At 33.4% G+C, this 24,389-nt stretch overlaps 1 protein-coding gene across 1 annotated transcript in view; it reads left to right on the top strand.

Annotated features, from left to right (window-relative positions):
• Positions 1 to 24,389, top strand: part of LRRIQ1 (leucine rich repeats and IQ motif containing 1) — a 200,070-nt gene that overhangs the window by 116,112 nt on the left and 59,569 nt on the right. The gene's annotated exons all lie outside the window — the stretch shown is intronic.

Genomic DNA, 24,389 nt, shown 5'->3' with positions numbered 1-24,389 from the left:
AAATTCTGGAATTTTAAATAATTTACTATATTTAAAGCTTGTCCAGCTCACTTTTTGCGTGAAGTATTTGCATATCTAAGTGGCAAATTATATTTCTGATTTCAGCATTCTGAAGGGTTATAGACTTACATTATTAAAGAGAAATATAAAATGTAATAGAGTAGCATACATAACTTAAAAAAATTGCCATTGCTTTCTCTTGAATATTAAAATGGTCATAATTTTACCTATACTGTTGGATTGTAATTTCTAATAGGAAAAAATGGAGTCAAACATATTTGAATGAAAATGAATTATTTAGAACTTTTAGTATTTTGTCTTCTATATGTTTCAATAAATCTTGAAATTCATGCATCATCATAGCATAGTCAAAAATATATGCATTTTGATTTACATTTCTGTTCAGTGATGTCTCACACTAAAGAGAAATTGATAACCATCAATTTTCTACTTTTCTAGATACGCATATTAAGTATGTAGGGGGAAAAGACATGGGATTTAGAATTTTCTTTACAGTGTATAGTAATAAATGTGTACATAGAAAGACAGGTGAAGCAACTGTGGCAAGTTATGGATGTTGTTGGATGAATAAATGATGGTATATAAAATTTGTTTTACCATTTAATTATTTAATATTTAAAACTTTCCATAGTACAACATTTAAAAAACTTGGTGGCCATTGAAGGTGTCAAAACCAACATTATTTTAAAATATATTTATGGATTACTATTTTAATGGAATTAAAATGTGTTTTCAATATAAAATAAGGCTTCACTTTTAATCAGAGTTCATTCTTATTGCAATCTTAACTTCACCATTCACTGTTTTAAAAGAAAGAGTGGAACCTCCATACTGTTTTCCACCCCCACTTCTAGGAATATATCCTAAGAATCCTGAAACACTAATCAGAAAGAATATATGCACCCCTATCTTCATAGCAGCGCAGTTTACAATAGCTAAGATCTGGAAACAGCCCAAGCGCCCATCAGTAGATGAGTGGATAAAAAAGCTATGGGACATTTACACCATGGGATACTACACAGCTGTAAAGAAGAAGGTTCTTGTACCCTTTGGGACAGTATGGATGGACCTGGAGAATATTACGCTAAGTGAAATAAGCCAGGCAGAGAAAGACAAACATCACATGATCTCGCTTATACGTGGAATATAAAGAACTTAATGAACTGATGAACAGAATAGATTCAATGACATGGAAGCATAAATCAGACAGATGAATGTCAGAGGGAGGGAGGAGGGCAGGTGGGTGGAGGGGGAGAGAGTAACCAAAGAATTTATATGCATATATGCACAACCCAAGGACACGGACAATGGTGGGGAGAGAAACTGAGGAGGGGGGTGGGACGGGGTGGAATGAGTCATTGGGGAGACAAAGGGACATTTGTAATATTTTAAATTAAAAAAAAATTAAATGGCTTAACATATTAAAAAAGGTATTAACAATGGTTATTTTATTTATGCTGAGATTAAAAATAATGTCTGCTTTCCTTTTTTTCCAAAATGCCTACAATGAATATTATTTGCTTTTATAATCAGGAAAAAATTAAAAATAAAACAAATTTAAAAAATTAAAAAATAAAATAATAGAAAGAGTGGAAGTGGACATCCCTGTCTTGTTCCTGTTCTTGATGGAAATGGTTTTAGTTTTTGCCCATTGAGTATGATGTTGGCTGTAGGTCTGTCATATATGGCCTTTATTAGGTTGAGGTATGATCCCTCTATTCCCACTTTGCTGAGAGTTTTTATCAGAAATGGGTGCTGGATTTTATTGAATGCCTTTTCTTCGTCTATTGATATGATCATGTGATTTTTGTCTTTCAATTTATTTATGTGATCTTTCACATTTATCAATTTGCAAATATTGTACCAGCCTTGCATCTCCAGAATAAATTCCACTTGGTCATGGTGTATATATTTTTAATGTATTGCTGCATCCAATTTACTGATATTTTGTTGAGGATTTTAGCATCTATGTTCATCAGGGATATTGGCCTGTAATTTTCTTTCTTAGTGGTGTCTTTATCTGGTTTTGGAATTAGGATGATGCTGGCCTCATAAAAAAAGTTTGGAAATCTTCCTTCCTCTTGAATTTTTATTTATACTCTGATCTTTATTATTTCCTTCCTTTTACTTAACTCTGGCTTTTCTTCTTGTTCTTGTTCTAGTTCTTTTAGTTGTAGGTTTATACAGTTTATTTGAGATTTTTCTTGTTTTCTTGTTTCTTGAGGTAGGCCTGTAATGCTATGAACTTCCCTCTGAGGATTGCATTCACTGTGTCCCATAGATTTTTGGTTGTATGTTCATTTTCATTTGTTTCAAGGTGCCTTTAGATACTGACAAACAAAATAGGTCCAAGAGGCATGGATACAAGGAACAGGCTGACAGGTCTCAGAGGGGAACAGGAAGAAATTAACCAAAGAACCTGTATGCATATATGCATAGCCCATGAACACAGACAATAGTGTGGCGAAGGCCTGGGGTGGGGCAGGGCAAAGGTGGGGGGAATGGGGACATCTGTAATACTGTCAACAATAATTTATATATATTATATATATAAAAACAAAAAAACCAACAATGCTAAAACAAAACAAAACAAAAATAAAATGAAAGAGTGGAAATTCTGCTAAAATCAATACCAACTCCACAGATATTACCTGTTAAATAGGAGCATTGTTACTCTAAGAAGGAAATGCTTAAGAAGAAGGATAATTGGGGCATTTTTGCCCTGTAAATTAATATACTTAAGAATCAGAAAGAAGAAATCTATCATAACATTTCTATTTCATTTTCTCTTTTCCTATGAAATGTGAAGATAAGTACCTATCAAGAATAGTATATGTGTGCATATGGTACATTTATTAATTTGTGTGCTGACATAAAATATACTAGGAATAGTTCGAATAATGATAGAGACAAAGGATATAGAACATGGAACATTTCTACATGTGCTCTATGATATGATGTTTATTTTTGTTTTCTTTCCCACATAAAATATGTTTAGTGTTTTTTCTACCTCAAGTACATTTGGCATTTCATTAATTTCACTATTTCACTGAATGGTTTTTATGTATATACCAGATAGTCTAGTGACTAATAATTTTTAAGGCTTGGTGTTTTTATTTTAAGGAGTGGGCTTGGCAAAAAAAAAGTTGTACATGGCAGAACTTTTTCCTCATTAATATGTTTATTTCTGCCACTTTTTTAAGGGGAAAAGAGTGAGGCAAAGATCATTTGATCATTGCTGGCCAGGTTGAACCCCATGTTATCGTTAACTGCTGCTCTGGCCCCACCCAGCTCCTAGACTCACACTCTTATATGTAGCCAGTCAACCTGCAAGTTAGCAGCCTGACTAAAACCAGCCTCCCTGTAGAGGACACTGTTTTAAACCAGGTCTATTGAGATAAAATTTACACAGTATAAAATGTACCCATTAGGAGCACAATTCAATGAATTTAGATACATTTACAGTTACATCACCATCACCAGAGTCGGATTTTAGAACATTGGAAGGGCTTTTTATTTTCTTAAAAAGTTCAAATAAAATTAATAGTTAGGCATCTTACCTTCCACAAATGAGGGGGATCAGAATTAAATTTTGCTGGAGGGTTCTATTGAATGATTCTACATGGAACAGTACCTCAGCACAATGGCATGCTGGCACTGTCATGTAATTTCTTTGGTGTTGCTGAAATTATAGTATTTGACTATTTCTTTCTATAATGCCCATTTCTTTTACAATGATGTTGTCTGATTTCTTTTAAAAGCTGTATTTTAAAATCCTTTTTTAAAACTTTAATATTGCCAATATGGGGTTTTCATGATTCCTCTTATAAATTGAACTAAAATTTTTATTATCATTGTTGACTTTATCTGTATATCACTAGCAGGACAGAAAAGATGGTAGATATAGCTTATTGGGCTAGGGCAAAATATATGCTTAAATTTGAAAAATGTTTAATATAAAATATTTAATATGAAATACTAAATTATTTTAAATGATATCAGGTAGATAATTATACCCTTCTAATGGACTATATTTTACAAAATCTTTTACCATTTTCATGAAATGACAGTTTTTGTCTAGCTGCTAGATTTATACCTTTAACCCAATCAGTGCTGAGGAAATTTTGATAATACCTGTTCCCTGGGTAACCTCATATATGCGCAGTCTATCAGATATCAATGACTTCTTTCTGTGATATTTGATTAAAAGACTGAGGACTTTATAGATTCAGATTCAGCATTGGTTTACATGATCTATTTGCTTATTTACAGTATTTATATTTATTTACTGTCATAGTCCTGTCTTAGTTTACCCTTTCTCACCCATTATCCCTACTTTGGTTTCAATATCTGATTTTGTCTTGGAATTTGATTCTTGATTTATCACTTTCTTGTTTATTACCTTGAAGATCTCCCACCAAACTTCCTTTTTTGGGGAGAGGGGTGTTCAAACATTCAATTTAGAGCCCTGACATACTCTTCTGTAGCTACCAGTGATATGAGAAGACACATAGCGTAACTGATGTAAATGTATGCTCTAAAGTCAGTCTAACACAGTTTGAATCTTGAGTCCACCATTTATTGACTGCGTGAACTTGGGGACATTATTTAATCTCTACTAGCATTAATTTTCACCTGTAAAATTGGAGGCTAATAATATTTGTTTTGGGGGAATTACATGAGATCCTACTTGTGAAATGCTTTTAACACACAGTATAATACATAGTAAGTGCTTAAAACTTTTAACCATTAGCAACTCATTTTAAAAGTATAGCTTTATTTTTTCTGTTGTTAGCAATTGGTAGTGTTTATTCATTTGGTAGTGTTTATTATATTTCTTGCTAAGTACTATACTAAGAGTTTTACTTAACTCTCTGATTTAATCTTCTTAGAAATTCCAAAAAATGTAACTGTCAACATTTTATAGGTGAAGAAACTGGTTTCAAGAGTTTGATAAGTGACTTGTCCAAGGTCATACAGAGAGTAAATGGCTGAAGGGAAATGGGGATAATTTCTTTATATATAAAAAAAGTTAACACAAATCAAACAAAATGCAGAATTGAAGAACCAAGTTTCTTAGGCAACCCTAAAGTGTATTCAAACTTATAATCAACATATTTAAAAAAGGAATAAAGACTAATTGTTAAATTAGGCAAAGCTTTGGGAGACTAATAATCAATTTTGTTCTTTATTTCTCTCATAACTTGCACTGATATAAATTAAAAACAAGTTAGTGCCAACATGATAAAGATCTGACCTGTGCCCTATATAGCTACTACCTAAGCTAATATTATTATTAATATTATTATGATTACCCAACATTATTAAGTACCTAACTATTAGACTGTAAACAAAGAATGACCATATTTTCAACCACCTATTTTAATTTTCAGATAGATGAAAACCTCTCCACATAGCCCAAAAGTGAACACTGTATTTTGGCTTCATTTATTCTTTTTATTTATCCATAAATTATATGACTTTCCTGCCCTAATATGCTGAAGCTTTTAAAGTTGCTATTCCTATAGCCAAGGCCAAATTTAGATTTTTGACTTTGAACAAGGACAGAAGCTAGACAGGCCAGCAAAATATTGGATTTGGCCCAACAATCTACTCAGAGAGGAAGGTTTAAGCTTTGCTTCTCCATTCCCTGGGACAATTTTACTTGATTTTAAAATCAGGTTTTTAAAATTATCAGTCTGGTGCTGTCATCAGTAACATGCTTCCTATATTTCCTCTTACAGAAAAAAAAAACTTATGACTTCCACATGTCATATGTCCATATACATCATAGATGCTCAAATATTTTTGTATTAAATTCTTGAGTATTAAAGGCATTAAAAAACCCTTTAATTTTTATAATTTTACTTCAGAGCATTTCTAATCAAACCATCTTCTTTTGTGGTATTTTTTATTATAGGATTACAAGCATTTTTTCCACACCTTTCTCTCTTTTGATACCAGCTTAGAACACAGTCACATTATATAGATTGTTTTAAAATAGGTCTTATATTTTTATAGCTATGTAGAGTTACTTGCTAATAGTCCCAACATGACTAGGTATTAGGAGCTGGTAGAATAAATGGCACAGGGTATATGCAGACAACTAGAGAATACCTGAAGGCATGCTCTTAAGAAGAGATGCTCATAGTCATTTATACTGAGCAAGCCTCAATATTAAACAAAGTAGACATGGATATGAATATTTATAAAATGTGACCTGTCCATCAGTATTTCAGTTTCCAACAATCACTCTTCTTTGAATTACTATTTTCCTATGAAATTTTAAGCTCTGTGCATCCCCTTAGTGTCTATGGCTCTTAGCATACTACCTAATGTATAATATGCTTAATAAATGTTTTGTAATGAATAAATAAAAACACAAAGGACCCTTCCCTTAAATAGCTTCAAATATAGATGGAGGTGCAACATACTTATATGATGTCTTTGAACATGCTGCTTTTTTCACAAATTGGACTTGCTGTCCTACGCATTGCAGAAAATCTCTTCACTTGGCTAATTCTTGTCATTTCAGAAATTAATGCCTTAGGACTACTTTTCTGATTCTACCTTGGAACACCACTTACTGTGTCCTCACAGTATCCTGAATAAGCTTTTATCTACCATATAATTTAATGTAATATGACATACTAGCCTCTTTACTCTTCCCTGTCACTTACCATTTCTACTAGGCATGTCCCAAGTACTTTATCTTTAATAACAAATTAAATTCTCACAACAACTTTTGAGATGGGAGCCAAAACTTTACTATTTTTAGGAAAGTGAAAATCTGCCTGCACGAACTAGGAATTAAATATCAACTAGAAAAATCTTGTAGTCTAATTTTTATGTTTTTTTTATATGTCAACTTGACTAATGGAGAGAAAAGACCTGAAGAAAGAGTAGTAGCAAAAATAAATAAAACTGAACCCTGGCTGAGTGGCTTATTTGGTTGGAACGTCATCCCTACACCAAAAGGTTGTGGGTCCGATTCCTGTCGGGGCACATACCTAGGATGCAGGTTCAATCCCTGATTGGGGCACATACTGGAGGCAACAACCTGATGTTACTCTCTCTGACTGAGATTTCTCTCTATAAAAATCAATAAAAACATACCCTAGGGTGAGGGTTTAAAAAACTAATAAATAAATAAAAATAAATTAGTAAATAAATAAAATTGAAATGTATTTTAGAAGCCCAATTTAGAGATAGCTGAAGGTCAAGAGGCATATTTTAACTTCTCTATTTTAAATTTAATTGGTAGGCCCTGGCCAGATAACTCTGTTAGTTAGAGAATTGTCCCCATATGCCAAGGTTGTGTGTTCTATCCCCCATCAGGGAACATAAAAAAATCAGCCAGTTAATGCATAAATGGAACAACATATCGATGTTTCTCTCTTATTGTGTGTGTGTGTGTCACTCTCTCTCAAATCAATCAATAAATAAAAATGCCCAGCTGGTGTGGCTTAGTGGCTGAGCATCGAGAAGGTCACTGCTTGAATTCCCGGTCAGGGCACATGCTTGGGTTGCAGGCTCCATCCTCATCGGGTGCCTGTGGGAGGAAGCCAATGGATGTTGATGTCTCTCTCTCATAAATGTTTTTATCTCGCCCTCTCTAAAAATTAATAGAAACATATTAAAATAATAATAATAATATGATAGCCTTAACTTAGAACAAAACTATACTCCACATCATGGCCCACCTGACTGTAAATGCCAGACCCCCTTTCTGTTCCTTAAATATGATAAGCACTTTCTTACTTTGGGGCTTTGGTACTTCATCTTTCAGCCAAGAAACTGTCCTCCACACTTTACACAAGGGCTCCTCCCACTGTCTAGTTTGCATTTCTAGTCCCCTGAGAGGGCTTTTCCTTACAGTAAATCCTAAAATAGCCCTCTCTCTCTATCCAGTCACTCTTTGTCATGGCATCTGCCACAGTCATGATACTTATCTGTGATTGTCTTAGGTGATAATTTAAATGGATGCTTTTAGGTTGTGTTTCCACCAATAGAATTTAGGTTTCATGAAAGGAGAACCATTACATTCTTACTCACTGTTATGGCCTCAGCACCTAGAATAAGGACAAATACGTAGTTGGTACTCACTAAATATTTGAATAAGGGAGAAACTAAGTCTATCTGATATGCTTATAATTAAAACTTCCTGCCCAGCCGGGCGTGGCTCAGCAGTCGAGCATCGACTTAGCATCCAGGTGATCGGGGTTCGATTCCCGGTCAGGGCACATGCCCGGGTTGCGGGCTCGATCAATAACTCTCAGCATTGATGTTTTTCTCTCTCTATCCCTCTCCTTTCCTCTCTCTGAAATCAATAAAGATATATTTAAAAATTAAAAAAATAAAAATAAATAAAACTTCCTAAGTATCGTGAAGTGTGGCCTGTAACAAACTCATACCATTTGTTAATATAAGGTTTGAAGTTACTTAAATTTTTTAAAGGAAATAAATATTATTTGGGCATTTTGTTTAATAAAGCATAAAACTGTAATTAAAAAATATTTATCTATGGATAAGGGGAATTCAGGGAATGACAATCTAGAGTCAGAGAGTAGGCTATTACACTCTTCTTTATCCACATCATTTATAATTTATATTTTCTAATTTCCCCCAAAATTCAGCCATAATAGACTATATATACTCTTTTTTGAAGTGTATGTGCATATGCATATATCATATATACCTTATGTATGTGTGATTTTCATGTTACATATAAATATAATATATAATTGACATATAACTATATATATATGCTTCATGTATATGTGGAGATATATATATGCAGATATAAATATATAATGTGTACATGGTTTAGTTAAAAAATGGAAATGGATTTTTAAGCTGTTAGGGTTTTTAGAAATGGACCATAATATGTAGCCTATGAAATTAAGAACAGCCCTCTTGAAGAGAACTACAGATGTCTGAAATTTTATTTTATTTTTAAAATAAAATTTTAAAAATTTTAAAAAAGAGTTAGTATTGAAGACATTGAAGAACTAATAAGTAAGCAAATAATTATGAGTCAGAAAGGAAATCCAGAGAGCGAAGAAACTGAGGAAAGCTTTTGGTAATGTCACCAATCTAAGCGAAATGGAAATAGACTTTATATTAGCCTCTTGCAAGAAATAAACATAAACAGTCTCTCAAAAAGATACAATCTTCAAATTGCCTCTATAATTCTTTCTATACAATATTTAGCACACAATAAAAAGTAAATAGGCTTAGAAAGATACAACATCATTGAACACTACAAAACACAATAGACAATAGAAATAGATCCAACAAGATTTCAGATATTAAAGAATTTAAAGGAAGTATACATAATAACTTTGAGGATATAGAAGAGGAAATTAAGATTTCAACATTTTTTTTTAATTCTTGGTAACCTCTTTTTAAAATTATTTTTACTTTAAATATATATATTTTTTATTTTTCAATTACAGTTGACATACAATATTATATTAGTTTTCAGGTGTACAATCCAGTGATTAGACATTATATAACTTACGAAGTGATCATCCCGATAACTATAGTGCCTATCTGACTCATACGTAGCTATTACAATATTATTGACTATATTCCCTATGCTGTACTTTACATTCCTGGGATTATTCTGTAACTACCAATTTGTAACTCTCAATCCCTTCACCTTTTTTTCCATCTCTACAATGCCCCTCCCATCTGGCAACTGGAACCGTAGGCTGGGAGTCCTGGTTTGGGGCTGGGACCCCTCACTTCTCAGGGTCGGCCTCTGCAGCCGAGATAACCCTCCCGATTTTTATCTGCCACATGTGGGCATGGGAACAGCCCCTTCCATGTCTCCACTCCTTCTACCAGTTTCAATATGGCTTCTTGTTTATATTCTTAGCTTTAGGACTTCTGTTCAGCTAGATTTCAGGCACCTACTTCTGAATGATGGTTGTTCTCTAGTTTAGTTGTAATTTTGCAGTGTTTGTGGAAGGATGTGAGTACCTCATTCACCTATCCTGCCATCTTCACAGGAAGCCTCAAAAAGATATTAAACCTATAAAAACATCCAAATGAAAAGTCTATAACTTAAAAGCACAACTGAAGTTAAGAACTCAATGGATGGATTGAACTACAAAAGTGAAGAGAGAATTACTGGGTTGAAAATAGCTCTGAAAGAAATATCTAAAGTGAGGCATGAAATGAAAGATAATGTAATATATATATTATATTATATATATATGAGAAGATATATATATATTACATATATATATATGAGAGAAGAGACATATGAACCCTAGCAAAATGTCTCACACATATGTAATTACAGACCAAGAAAGAAAGACAAAAGAGAATGGAATAGAAGTAATACTTTAAGAGTTAGTATTTAAGAATTTACCAAGAGTAAGGTAAAACTTCAAGTTATGCATTCAAGAAACTCTATAAATCACAAAGAAAATATATACCAAGTAAACGACATTGTAACACATCATAGCAAAACACAAGAGAAAATTTTTAATAAGAGCTAGAGGGGAAAAAAGCATATTATCTTCAAAGGAACAATAATAATACATGACTTCTTAATGGCAACCATGAAAGCCAAAATACAATTATTATGAACCCTACTCCACCCCTACAAAATTAATAGCTTGAAGCCCTAAACCTAAATATGACTGCATTTGAGATAGGGCTTTTAAGGAGGTAATTAAGGTTAAATGAGGTCAGATGAGTGGGTCCCTGATCCAATAGAACCATTATCTTTATAACAGGAGGAAGACACACTGGAAATGCATACTCAGAGGAAAGGCCATGTGAGTACACATGGACAAGATGGCCATCTACAAGCCAAGGAAAGAGTCCTCAGGAGAGATTAAACTTGCTAGCACCTTGATCTTGAACTTCCAACCTTCAGAAGTGTGAGGAAATACATTTCTGTGGTTTAAACACCCATTCTGTAATATTTTGTTATGGTATCCCAAGCCGACTAATACACAATGTAATGATATCTTCAGAGTGCTAAGAGAGCAGCTCCACCATGAAAGTGTCCAACAAAACTTTCTCCTTCAAAATTAAAGCAAGACACTCCTGCCACTCAGCTCTCCACTTACTGCTTTTCTATAGAGACTCAAAGAAGGAGGAGGAATCCTGGATTCCTGAGTCAAAGTTTCACAGAGAAAGTGGGGAAGATTACTGGTTCAGGGGAAGAGCATGGAACGTTTTTTGTTGTTTTGTTTTTTTTTAAATCTGTGTTGTTCCTTGCCCCTGCAAGAAACTTCTGTCCCCACCTGTATCAGGAGCCCATGTACTTGCTATGTAGGACACTATCTATATAGCTGGGATAGCCAATAATCCTATCTAGGTCTCAGAGAATTATTACCAAACATTATAAAGTTCCTGAAGACCAAATTATAAAGTTCTAAAGAAGGCCAAATATGATAACAAAGTAACAATGGATTTGGATTGAGAAGACTTAGGTTTGAGTTTTATACACAGGCACACTAGCTGTATGATCCATGTCTTGGTTTTCTCAGCTGTAATTGGGAACACCGACCTTTACTCATGATATTTTGAAAATAAAATAATAATCTAAGGGCTTAGGTAGGAGCAACAAAAATAGAATGTTTTAGTCTAGAAAATAAAAAAAAATGAGTAATAACGGTAAAACAAAAGCTTAAACCAGCAGTGAATTATGAAACTATCTCAAACTGGAAGTTTCAGGAATTGAAAGTGAGGTCAAGAGGTTATTAAAATAAATAGGTCTGGATTACCTTGCAAAATTCTTAAACTTAATTCTTTAGATAAAACAGTCTCTGATCTCTGGAACACCAGACTTATTTGAGAATCTTGGCATCTAGCTAAAACTAAAAACATTAAGGATAGGTAATCACAATAAATGCTAAAGCACCAAGCCCTTCCCCTGTTCAGCTCTCAGAATGCTGATAATCATGTGTTGTAGTGAACCTGAGCATCCATAACACAGTACCATAGACTAGGTGGCTTAAAAAAACCCAGAAAATACATTTTACATTTCTGGAGACTGGAAAATCCAAATTCAATATCCTAGCATATTTGGTTACTGGTGAGAGCTCTACTGCTGGCTTGGAGATGGCTACCTTCTTGCTGTGGGTACATGAGGCCTTTTCTTGGTGCATGCACAAGAAGAAAGAGAGATCACTCTCTTCTTATAGGGCCACTAATCCCATATGAGGGCCCAGCCTTATGACCTAATCTATCCCTAATTACTCCCCAAAGACCCCATCTCAAAATTCTATCACTTTGGGAATTAAGGTTTCAGCATGGGAATTTGAGAGAGACACAAACATTCAGTCCATAGCACCATGCCTTTAATCTCCAGAAAAGAGATTAGAAGTGTCTTTCTGGATATTCTTGTCAGCCCAAGAGGAAGCATCATCTAAATATTCACATCAGATATTTCCAATATAGGACTTAGGTAGGTCACCTTAAGGTGAACCTCTCAGATGTTAGGCCTCACTCACCTGTGCAGAGTTTCCTATTAACTTTATTGTCTGCCACTCTAAAATGTAAGCACACAAATGAGGATTCTTAAACATCTAAAAGAAACCTATAAAATGAAAGATAGAGGGGGAAAAAATGAACAAACATAATCAACTTGAAAGAAACAGATGGTGAAGAAGTCTTCAAAAATACCATGAACATCCTCATAGGCATCAAAAAAGATTGCATGCCTGAAATAAGAGAGAGAGGTCAGAGAACCAAAAATATCTCTTTGAAAGTAAAAACATGATAACAGAAATGAAACTTGGCAGAAGATAAAGTTAGAAGATAGCACAAAAGAAATTTACCAGAAACTTGAGCAAAAATGTAAAATAAATGGGAAACATGAGGGGAAACAAAGAGACTTAGTCCAGGATGTCCAACTCTTGATAAATAAAGAGAACAACAACAAATAGATTGAAGGAAATTATCAAAGTAATCATTAAAAAAAAAAAAGCCCAAACTAAGTGATGCTAGGTTCCAGATCAAGGGGGCCTATTAAATGTTAGGGAGCCCGACCGGTGTGGCTCAGTGTTTGAGCATCAACCTAGGATACAGGAGATCGTGGTTCGATTCCCAGTCGGGGTACATTCAAGGGTTGTGGGCTTGATCCCCAGTGGGAGGCGTGCAGGAGGCAGGCAATCAATGACTCTCATCATTGATGTTTCTATATCTCTCTCTCTCTCTCTCTCTCTCCCTCTTCCTTCCTCTCTCTGAAATCAATAAAAAATAAAATAAATGTTAGGGAAATGAATGGAAATAACCCATCTTTGTGGTACATCTTTGAAAAAGTGTCATAAAACCAGGGACAATGGAAAGAGCCTAAAAGTGATCCAGAAAGAAAAACATTTCACTTGCAATGGATCAGTTATCTAAAAGTTATTGAATTTCCCAACATTAATATTAGATCCTAGAACATAATAGGACACTATACTTAACATTCTTAGGAAACATATTTCCAGCCTACAATTCCTTAAAGAGGAAAACTATTAGTAAAATTTAAAAATATAAAAACATGCTGAGTCTTAACTTATATCCTTTGTAACATTGCTCAGGAAGGTATTGGAGGACCTCCTCTACAAAAATGAAGAGGTAAACTATGAAAAAAGAATACATGATTTCTAGCAAGGAAAAGAGACAATGGAATCTTTATAATGATGGTGAAGGGAGATCCCAGGATGACAGCTCACTCAAGCTTGGAGAATAAACACTCCATGATGACAGAAAACAACATGAGCAATCTCTCTGAGAAAAGAAAACCTTATTGATTGTTTGATGTGCTGGAGTGTATTTGTTAAGAGTTACCCTCTTTAGGAAGAGAGTTTTGGGTGACCTATAATATGTGTATAGAATACTAATGCATGAACATGTAGTAGATGTACCTTGCTAACATAGAATTTGGAGACTAATGATTGTACATAGAAAACTAACTGTAAAAAGATAACTAAATGTGAGAAAACAAAGTTATACAAGAAAGGAAATGTAATCTGTAACTGCTGTGCCATTTTTTCTATTAGCAGCTGAGTGTTTTGAGTTCAAATCAACACACTAAATTTGTGAAACACCGTAGACCTTATGCACTAAATTTACTGCACTTTAAGGAAGAGCAAAGGAGAGGAGTCTGCATAGCATGCTAAGTATAGTGAGGACATCGTGATGCCTGGACACAGCATCTTGTGTCCCGGCCATTCTGTACTTAGGAAATATGTGGGCGTGAGAGATGAGGCCGTGGCTGTGTGGATGAACTCAGTTAAAGGAAGCCATCACCTCTGGAGATCCCAGCAGCTTCTATAATCAGTTAATCATGTAGTCTTCTCAGGTAAATGACCAGAGTAACCCAGTCCACTTAGGGCTATGTAGCAAACTCCAATTCTCTTGTTCATTTGCACTTCATCGATATTGGTTAATTATTGCTCAATAAACAATCTCAACAATGAGGTAAAAGGTATAAGTGCTTGGTCTGGTACAGCTCAGTTCTCCTTGATCTTAGATTGAGTAAAGATTAAATTCTAACAACTTCTTGACCTGAGGATCAAATACTCCTATTTCCCTGCAGCTAGAGAAAAGCCATAAATCAAGCTATTCACCCTTCCTTTCTGGCATCCTATATGGCTCATCTGTAAATAATATTTACATAGTCATAAATAGGTAAGTCATGATCTAATGAAAAAATTACAGCCTGTCTAGGAAATGGGAAAAGAAGGTATATGTGATTATGGCAGAGGTGTTGTAAAAGGCTAAATCTTTGTCTTTCATATTGTGAAGTCAAGAGGTATTAAACATTTCAAAAATAAAGACAGCAAGATATATGTGAGCCAATTATAGAAGAAATGACTAAAAATGACTAATATGGCTGAATGTGGTTGCCTTTAAGAGTATAAATTGGGTATAGGGAAAGATAAATCTGGGGATTGCCTTTTCCAGTTTTGAAACAATACCTATACAACCTTAATAAAATTTAATTTTTTAAATGATGAAATGAGATGTTTTTAAAACCACCAGGGATCTCATCTAGTGATATTTTGAATGATTGGTCATTCCCTGTCTTTTGTTTCTTAAATTTCTAACTGTACTATATATCGACCAACTCCTTAATATCAGCAGATGACCAAGCTGCACCTCTGCCATTGAAAATATGATACTATCCCGTTTTCAAGCTACTACTCCATCCATCTCTCTTTTTTTTTGTCAAGCTCCATGGGCAGTCCAATCTGCATCTTTGTTCTATACCTTCTGTTCGCTCTGCATTTTTGATCCCTTCAAAAAGCGTTACGAGCTTTGGTTTTTCATTGCACTTGAGACTGGAGACACAATAAAAAAACAACAAAACAACAAACAACAAAAACCAGCTCTCTCTTCAGAACTTCAGCCTGGTGAGAGACAAACTAATAAATTGAAATTTATAATCTCATGTACAATCCTTTTATGAAGTTATGCAGTGTACACTCTGGTCGCATTTCCATCATTCTCAAGCTACATTCATTACAGTAATCAATGTCAATGTCTTAATTGCTACACTCAAGAAGGTTTTTATTCTGCCCTCATTCTATGTGCCCTTTCTTCAGGGATTTCTCTCCCTAGCATTTATCTTCTCCCTTTACATATTTTTTAAAATTTTCATTTATTAATTTTTAGAGAGAGAGAGGAATGGAGGGTAGGGAGAGAGAGAGGTTGGTTTATTGTTTCACTTATTTATGCATTTATTGGTTAATTCTTGTATGTACCCTGACTGGAAATTGAACTGCAACCTTGGGGTATCCAAACAACACTCTAACCAACTGAGCTACCTGGCCAGGGCCTCTCTTTACATATTCATTTCCACTCTCTCTCGTTCTACTTGTCTACTCCATTCTAGTTGTCTTCTCTGCCTATTGCTGTTACTTAAATATCAACATTCTGAACTTATTCTCTATCCAGTCCACATACTTAATCATCCATAGAGCAGATGTTTACTTTGTCAGACGTTATACTATATCTCAGGATATAAAGATGGATAAGACCTATTCTCTGTCTTTAAAAAAATGACCCTTGAGTCCAGTTGTAGAGGCATATAGATGAAAGAAAACATGGAATTACAAATGAGACCTATTCATATGGCTTGATAAAAAGACTGAGATTAAAACACCTAATTCTCTTATATAACTTATATTTACAGGCAATGACAACTAAATCTCTATCTGCGTCCTTCCTGCTTTTATTTTTTTCTGTGCACTTCAAACCCAGCTTAACATGAAGTGTATTATATATATTCCACTTTGCCCACCTGTTAATTTTTTTTCTGTTTCTGTTAATAATATCATTAGCCATTCACTCAACCTAGAAAAATCAGAATTGTTCTTAATTCTGTTTTCTCATTTGCTGAATATAAACACTATTTCCACATGAGCCATTGCCTGAAACATCTCTTGCCTTGAAATATTGTAATAGCCTTCTTTCTAATATTCATACATCTCCCATTCTTCTAAATGCTATTATCTATACTTGTACTGCAGTGTCTTTCTAAACTGTAACTGTACACAGAACGCCCTTTAAAATCTCTCAATGTCTTTATTTTGCTCTAGTACAAATTCCAAAGACTTAAGCATACAATGCCCTTTACAAACTGTTACCAACCTGCCTGGTCCAGTGCCATATTGTACCATTTCTCCCCCACCCCAAAATATTCCCTAACCACATTGAACTACCTCAGTATGTTCCCAGCCATAACAGACTGCTTGTTCTTTACCCAAAATGGCCTGCCCTTTATATTTTTGTGCTATTTCCTTTATCTCTAGTGATTTTTTTCACCTTTCTAGTTCCAGACTTCTACTTATCCTTCATGACACATACATTTCATTTCATCTGGAAGTCATTCCTAATATTACTAACCTTCCCCTAGACCTTTGTCCATGTCTCTTTATTACTGTCCTATAACTATATGTTTTTGTCTATTTCACCCCCTGACTGGAGATCTTTGCAAGGTCAGGGATCAAATCTTAGTGATATTTCTGTTTCCTCCCATCCCCAGAACCTAGCAACAGTATTAGATTCATCTATACTAGGCACTCAATAAGTATTTGTTGAATTAATAAACAGTTCTGACTGTAAAAAAATACCTTTGGATTCTTAGAAACACTCTTCCTGCCAATTGCTATTACTCAAAGTCAGATATTGGCGTATTCCCAACTTAAACTTACAACTCATTCAGTGTTCACATTCAAGCTCTAGGTCCCACTGTCTCAAACCTTTCGATCTATTTAGCAAACTTGGAAATTCATTTAATCATTTCCTACTTGAGCTCAACCAGCTGTGAGGTTTTGGATTTTGAAAAACTTCATCATTATAAACGGTGTTTCTTCATTTTCAGGTTTCATAGTTTTTAAAACATTTTTTGGGAAAAATAGAGATGAGTAATATATTAAAGTCAAAAGAAGGTCTTTATTTTTTCAGAAAACGAAATGATTTCTATATTCCACTGAGATTTTATAGTATTTAATAGAACTGTGGGGTCCCCTGTGTTTTTCCTAAGGCTTCACTACCTTCTACAAAACTTTTCAAGATTATTAAAAAAAAAAAAAAAAAAAGATACTCCGCCTAATGGTTAAGATAATGAGCTATGAAGCCAGACTACCTAAGTTTAAATCCCAACTCCACCCTTGCTGGGGGTATGACTTAAATCATACACTTAACCTTCCTGTGTTTGTTTCCTCATTTATAAAATTGATATAATGAGGTAAAATAATATATAGGTCTCAGAGTTGAGTAAGTGAATCAATACATTTTAAATGCTGGGAATAGTACCAAATGCATAGTAAGCGCAATACATTTTAGTTGTTGCTATTATCAGGAACTATAGTCATTTATAAGGAAATTTGCACAACCTAGAATTTGATTATACTAACTGGATAAATTTTGAAACATTATATTTTGAAATATGGTGTATATGTTTCAGGGAAATTTATTATTCTGCTCAGCCAATCATTTTCCCACAGAAAGGGATTTTCCAGGTGAAGGTAAATGCATGTATCTGAGTGAATAGACAAGATTCAGATTTTGGGCAATGATTCATTCTACTCTAGATTTTAGCTTGAAAAATTTGATAGGCAGCTTTAATCCAGGTTTCTAAAATTGGTGTCAGTCAACCAATCAGTCACACTTCTGGCATTAACCCACTACCCCCTGTGTATATGCTATCTCTTGTCATTTTTTTTCTTCACTCTGTATAAGGTCTTGAACCTACGTAGCCCATTGAAGCATGAATTAAAGAAGAAACTGATATCTCTAAACATTCCAGTAATAAATCTAATTATAAAAATTAACTTAGTTTTTATCCTTCACTTAGAGATAAAATATTTTCATTCAGCTATTGATATGTTTTAGAAGATAAAATTTATTTTGTAATTTTATTGAAGAATAGAAAAAAACTACTGCTTCCAGAATTGCTGAGTTGGAGCAGTGAATTGATTTTATATAATTCTAGATGATTCTAGAGTTAATAATTTTTAACAATTTTAGTGTTTGTCAATATTACATAAAAGTAATATTATCTCTTAAAATTTTCTAAAATAAATTCTATGATTCTTTGCACCAGTGACCTTAAGTTGTATATGAGATTTTCCTATTTAGAGCAAAATAATTATATTAAATACTATTTGCAAATTAGTCAGATGAATTTTATTGTAACTAATATTTAGACTGAATATTAATGTTAAAACATTTACTAGAGTCAACATTTTATCATCACCTGATGCTAATCTCAAAGTTGCAAATTACTCAGAGTCACCACTGATAAATGACATGCTTATGTTCAAATGGAATTGTGTTTGTGGTAGGTGTACCTCGAAGCTGCTTTCCAGTTTCATGTGTTGCTCCTTTCCATGCTCATGGATTTGCACATGGACATATATACAACCTTCCATCTGATGAAATGAGTTCTTCTTGGCATACAATGTTAAATTGGAATTCAAACAGTTTTCCTTACATTGCTTGTTTTATCAGAACTATATTGAAACCCAGACTTTATATTTGAAATAACCTTTAAATTTAATTTTATGGTATTTTTCAATGTATTTTTGTTAATTTTAGAAGAGTAAATGTTCAGATATATTAAGTAAACTTTTCTATTGCTATGTGTTGGTAATTTGTATATTTGAGCATTTCAATATTTGAAATATTTTTTAAATAACTTGAATGTTCATAATAAAAGTCCCATTGCACTTGGAAACTAGGACCTAAGATATTTAAATATATTCTAAATAATCTATAAAATTCATACTCTTTTACACTGTTAATGCAAAGAAAAATGTTCTTGTTCAAAAAATGCTAATAGTCATCCCTAACAATGTCATCTAATGACCTCTGAGTTTAAAGTATTTTACTTAGGGAAGGACATAAAAACACCTACATTATTTTCCTACAACTCATCTCACCCATGATTAGAAGAAAATGTTGTAGAAATAGAAACAATGGCAGGGGTTGGCATATAAGGAAAATAGACCCTTTTATGTGTTTTTATTTGACTATTAACTAAAATTGTATGTGCCAAGATTTAGGTTAGTTGAAACCCCCTACAAACTGGGCTTATGGAAACAGTAACTGATCCTTCTAACATTGTGATTTTTAATACACCACGAGAATGCATTTCCCAAAAAGGGTAAGATCCCTATCTTGAAATGTGATGAAATACTTTAAAATTTTTTATAGTAGAGGAGAAACATCTTTCTTAAAAATTTAAATCATATAGTTCATGTGAGCTCACACAACAGAGCCTGGCACATTAAACTATTTTCTCATTTTTTAAGGGAATTAATGGCTCTTCACCATCTCTTTAACATGTAAAATGAGTAAGTTACTTGTGTCCAGTACATCCAAAAAAGAGCCAGGATAAAATAAACATAAGGGGTTGGATATCTTGGAAAAAATCTGTCATGGGTTTGGGTTAATCATCTCCAGAAGAAATTCAACTTGATGCCTGAAATGTAAGACTTCTTGGAGAAAGCAGAAAGGCCCGAGGCAGTGTTGATCTGAAGGAGTGCTCTCCATGGGTCAGAGCTGCTCTGCTGGCAGAGTGCAAACCCAGTTCACAACCGAGGCCTCTGAAAAGTTGTAAAAGACTGCGGGGGCCTTCCAGTGCATGCACTCCAGCTTTGGTTACATAGTTTTAATGGCCCAGTTTCTTATTATAAAATAAAACTTAAAAATAAAATCTGTGCCTAATTTTCCAACTTTCTGTCCATCAGCAATGGGATTGCTTCCTTTAACATTTGTGGAATAAAGCATCTACTTCTTAAGTTTTAGTGATCACATAGAAAAGTTATGTCAATGTGGAATACCTTTATTTGGTGCAGTTTCCATAACGTCCTATTGTTAGGCTTCAGCACATTAGAATGTGTGTTATTCAAACAATATTTTTGCTTAATTCTCTTCTATCATTTTATATATGTTTTTAAAATATTTTTTCCAGCCATATACTTCTCTTTGCATAAAATTCCTGATACTACATGCCTTGGGAACTGTGCAAAATGACAATTTTAATTTCCAGTAATGATCATGGACTCTAGCGAAACTGATCTAGTGCTAAATAAGTCAAATAAAATATTTACTCATTCTGCCCCAACTTCCCCGTTTTTCCTATTTCTATCATCAAAGATAGGTTGTATTCACCTGCAGTAGTATCAGGTGAGTATAAAAACAGAAAAAGTATCTGTTATGGGCTTGGGTTAATAATTATTATACAGGAATAATTATATGACTTATCCAGTATAATAGTAAAATTTGCTGCTACGTTAGCATGGCAAGTTTCAAGTCTACTTTAGAAGGAAAATAGCATAGAGAAATAACTTTTAAGTTCCTTTTGCTTTTACCCGTAGTTTTATTGCAACCAACTGCCAAGGGAGTTACATTAGCTTTGGACTCAGATAAGTTGTTAATTAAAATATCTGCATATCCTAAAAACCTTTCCTTTTTGTAGATGTATAGACTGTTTACTTACACTATTACAATCTGTTTATACTCTGTAGATATTTTAAAATTGCTGTGCTTATATAGACATAAGCTGACTTATACCAGTAAAGAAAGTTCAACCTTTAAACAACGTAGCAGTCAATCATTCCAATGAATAGAGTCCTAAGTGCTGAAGCATTTCAAATCCTTTTTCATTTGACCACTCAGTGACCTGATAACTATTTCCTGTCCCTAAATAAGGTTATGACCCAGGTCTTCGAGTGAGAAACTCAGATAATTTTAGAAACAAGTCAAATGCCATAGGATTCAAGAAGTAGATGACAGTTTGACTAAAATTCTTTCTTTTAAAGTGGAATTGTGTATCTTAAATATGAAAGAATCAAAATGAAATATATTACCTTCTATTTGCTCATCATGTTTAGAGCTGCCAAAATCACTGATTTTATTGCTCATTAAGATGGATAATCACCAGGTGCCTCTAAAAGATTAACTTGCAGTAAAGTTCCTCATTGCTATACTTTTAAGGTAATTCAGATCATAGAATAAATAATTAAATAAATAAATCACAAATGATACTGTTTTAATAACTCACCAGAATAGTTTGAAAACAGTAATTTTAAAAATCAACTTTAATTACATATGTACATGCTTATGTGAATATGCGTGTGTATCTATGAGTGCAATTTTCTGTCTTTATTAATATTTATAGCTACAGAAAGGCTAAAATCATGAAGGAATACCTATAACAGCATCAAAACAACCTATATATTTTAGAAATTCTGACAAGGATGTTTCTAACCACCAACTTGAGCTCCTAAAATGCGATTGGCAATTGGATTAAGGAAAGGAAGGCTCCTACAAGTGCATCTTGCTGATCTGAAAATGTAATTGACTTATAGACTGTTTTGATAATGTTTTTGGCTCTTTTCCATAATTTGAATATGAAATATAATGTTATGAAATATTGATTATTTTAATGAGGTCAAGAAATGTTTCCTTAAAATAACAGTTTTAATATTTAACATATGCTTACTAATTTTTCTTCTTGTACAAGTAATAACTTATGAATTAAAAATATATTAGCATTAAACTTAAAAATATGATTTTTTAAAAAGTAAATACTGAGAAAAGTCTCTGAAGTTGACACTTAGTCTGAGCTGTTTAAACTAAGCTGAGATTTACACTTCAACAAAGATCATATAATTTATCAAATAATATAAATTCTCAGGTTCGATCTCACATATTCTAAAGAATTATTATAAAATAAGCAACTAAAAGTTATAAGGTTGATTAAATAATGAGAAAAGTATTATCTTTGATTCCATTTTAGAATGTGATGTGTCATCTTACTCATAAGGACCACACTTTTCTATTGATAGTATACTAATTTTACAGCCATGGAAAAAGAGAGTTTCACTCTTACTCAGTTGAGTGCTGAACTATTTCAAGTTTTAGTCGTACAGTTTTGCAATTTGGTTTATTTTCTGTTTCATTGAGCACTGTCATGAACTTGTGTGTATGTTGTGTGGGAATTTATAATTTAAATATTAACTATAATAATTTTAAAGAGTGAAACATAAACTAATATAAAATAACACCAAGCATCAAATTCTTGATTTTCTTACTTCGTAGAATTTATGTGAACAAAAAGAACCCTAGAATGTACAGTTCTCAAGCATGATTTGTAGAAAGTATGTAAAAAAGTAAAATTTATAGTAAGAATAATCTCTCAAGGATTTTTATTTAAATTAAGCAATACTAAGACAGTACCATGACTAAAGATGTTTTAAACATTTACCATTATATTAAAAACATGGACTAAAACTAAAAATAAATTTTCAAATGTGACGAGAGATTTCTCAAAAGGTGGTGGTAATAATTCATAAATTCCAAATTGCTGTGAGGAAAATGTGAACTAATTATTATTGTATATCATGTATCTCATATAAAACTGAATGCAACTCTATATATAGGGTATCCCCCCAAATTGTATACACACTTTAATATTATAAAGTCAGTGTTTATTAACACAGTTAATTTTCAAAATTTAAAAGAATCTACAGAAATGAGTTTATATACATTTTTGGGGGACACCCTGTATATTTTATTTTCCCTATTTGATGTAAATGCATGTTTAAGCTACTTATTTATAAATACAGGTTTTGTTTCATATTAATTACTAATTGTAAATTTTATATCTTATATCCAAAGTTACTGTTCTGAATTTAATTGTTGTCATATAAGGTACTTGCAATGATACATATATAATAATTAATTGACAAAATTTATAATTAATTTAATTTGAATACCAGACTTTTTCTTGTTATTTTAAGCACAATGCACTTTATACATTAAAGATAAGAAGTTTAAATTGCACTATTGTTACAGTCAACACTTTAAAATTACATTTAAGAACAAATAATAAAATGGAATTAATGACAAATGCATGAATTTAAATGAAGGTTTGTTGTTAAGGTCAGAAAACAAAAAATTATTGAGCATTTACCTGCTCAAAAGAAAATTACAGTTATAAATTTAAAAACTATAAGGGATTAAGACTAGAAAGTAAACTGTAAATCCAGAACGAAGAGCTCAGATTTAACCTATAGATGACCTGGACTTGTTTGTTCAGATGACAATTCCAAAAGTGTGCAGGGAATATTCCTGTTTAATACAATTATTTGCCACAAGCCTTGACCTCAGTGACTGTCAGGGCCCAGATCTGAATTGGCCCATTCTCTGATATGGTGACATTGCTTCTGTTGCCTCGATTGTGACCTCTGATTGCAGGGTACCCTTGAGAGTTCTATGTAACAAGCGTAACTCCTGGTTCTTAGCCAGGAGGGCTGGTCTGCCTGCACAGATTTGTCAGCCCCCTTAGTCTGAGCTACAAAATGCAGTCTATCCTGCAGTGGTATAAAACTGTTATTTTGTATATATACATCTGTCTGAGTACTTTAACAATAGCCTTTTGAAAGTAAGGAAATATGCAAAAATTTTCTTTTTTCAAATAAGGAGAAATCTGTGATTTATTAGTTTTTAAAACAAATGTTCATTTATTTTTCAAGCAGGGTTGTTGTTTCTGGTGCATTTTTGAAGTTTACGTATGCAGCAGTTATCCACCTGCATACCTTACCTGTCTCTAAGAATACACTGCTTTCCACGCCCCCTCCCGCTCTGCACCCCTGTGTAAGGTGTAGAAAGTTGCTGCAGAGGTAGCGGGCCGTAGCGTCATGAGGAAAGGGTTGGGGAAGGGAGGCCGATGGCTTCAAATCATAGCTTCACCATTGTCAACAGGGCAAACTGCTGAATTCTTTGAACTTCTGTTTTCTCACCTTAAAAATAGGGAGCATCGCTCAGAAGTTATGAGAATCAAATAAAAATTAATGTAATATGAAGGGCATGCCCCAACTCCCAGGACATATTGT

This window comes from Miniopterus natalensis, chromosome 2 (genome assembly GCF_054644295.1).
Source record: "Miniopterus natalensis isolate mMinNat1 chromosome 2, mMinNat1.hap1, whole genome shotgun sequence".
Taxonomy (NCBI): Eukaryota; Metazoa; Chordata; class Mammalia; order Chiroptera; family Miniopteridae; genus Miniopterus; species Miniopterus natalensis.
The sequence above is the reverse complement of the archived record's forward strand: the minus strand, read 5'-3'. Positions and strand labels throughout refer to the sequence as shown.